The 1,123-nt window shown below is 34.1% G+C and overlaps 1 non-coding gene across 1 annotated transcript; it reads left to right on the top strand.

Annotated features, from left to right (window-relative positions):
* Positions 1-184: 184 nt before the first annotated feature.
* TRNAS-GCU (transfer RNA serine (anticodon GCU)) lies at positions 185-272 on the top strand. Its single transcript has one exon. It is a non-coding gene; the product is annotated as a tRNA-Ser (tRNA).
* Positions 273-1,123: the final 851 nt, after the last annotated feature.

Here is a 1,123-nt window from a genome sequence, read left to right as displayed (position 1 = left end):
CTAGGCACTGACCAGGCCAGGCCGGGAGTAAAAGGATCTTTCGGACGAAATCAAAGAGATATTCTTTTTTTATTTCTGTTGGAGATACCCCCCTTATCGAAATTAAATTCGAATTGGATTGCTAATCCAATTTCTTTCTATCTATAAAAATAAAGAAAGAATAAAGAAATACTTTTTTTAATTGGGAGAGATGGCTGAGTGGACTAAAGCGGCGGATTGCTAATCCGTTGTACGAGTTATTTGTACCGAGGGTTCGAATCCCTCTCTTTCCGTTTCCTCTGATGACTTTCTATTTTTCTTTCGAATTCAAAAAAATACTGAGACCCTTTCATTTTCTCTGATTTTATCATAGTTAAATGTCTGGAATCAAAAGAATCATAAGAAAATGAAGAAATCAACAAGCAAGGAAAACGAAAAAGCTTTATTTTTTTATTCCTCACGTCCAGGATTACGTCCTGGATCATTAGATAGGAATCCGAAGATGAAGAGAGAAACAAAGAATATCACTACTGTGTAAACGAAGAGTTTGAGAGTAAGCATTACAAAATCTCCAAGATCATTTTTGGAAAAAAGGGAATAGATTATCCATTTTTATACCACATATCCTATTTTGACACCAAGAAATGAAGTGGTTTCTAGAAAAGAAAGGAATTTTCAGAAATTTATTTGTAATGTAATAAGATTCTTTCGTTACCAAAATTATCTTTCATGACCTAATTCGATATTTTGATTATGGGGGACCCTAAATTTAATAGGGTCCTTGTTAAATGGAAGTAGAAGATCAGAATGAGGAAATGAGGTGATCCAGATTCATCATGACTATCCAAGAATTTAAATGTTTGAATCAAGGGTTGATAATGTAAAACTTAGCTGATCTTATCAATTGTTAGAGTCTTTTTTTATCGAAAAAATCATGAATGTTTTTAGGACAGTAGTAAAGATCTCATCGAAAACTTACAGCAGCTTGCCAAACAAGGGCTAAGAGAAGAAAGAGCACAGGTATGACCGGCATAACATCTACGATTGGATTGAAAAAAGCGTAAGCCTCAGGCAATTTGGCGAAGAAAAAACTACTCGAATGAAGGGCAGAATTAAGACAGATACAGATCAAACTAAAGATATT

The sequence above is a fragment of the Eschscholzia californica genome, unplaced genomic scaffold (genome assembly GCF_041429995.1).
Source record: "Eschscholzia californica isolate CP2 unplaced genomic scaffold, dmEscCali1.0.p SCAF_246, whole genome shotgun sequence".
Taxonomy (NCBI): Eukaryota; Viridiplantae; Streptophyta; class Magnoliopsida; order Ranunculales; family Papaveraceae; genus Eschscholzia; species Eschscholzia californica.
Note: the sequence above shows the minus strand (reverse complement) of the source record. Positions and strands in the feature narration are given on the sequence as shown.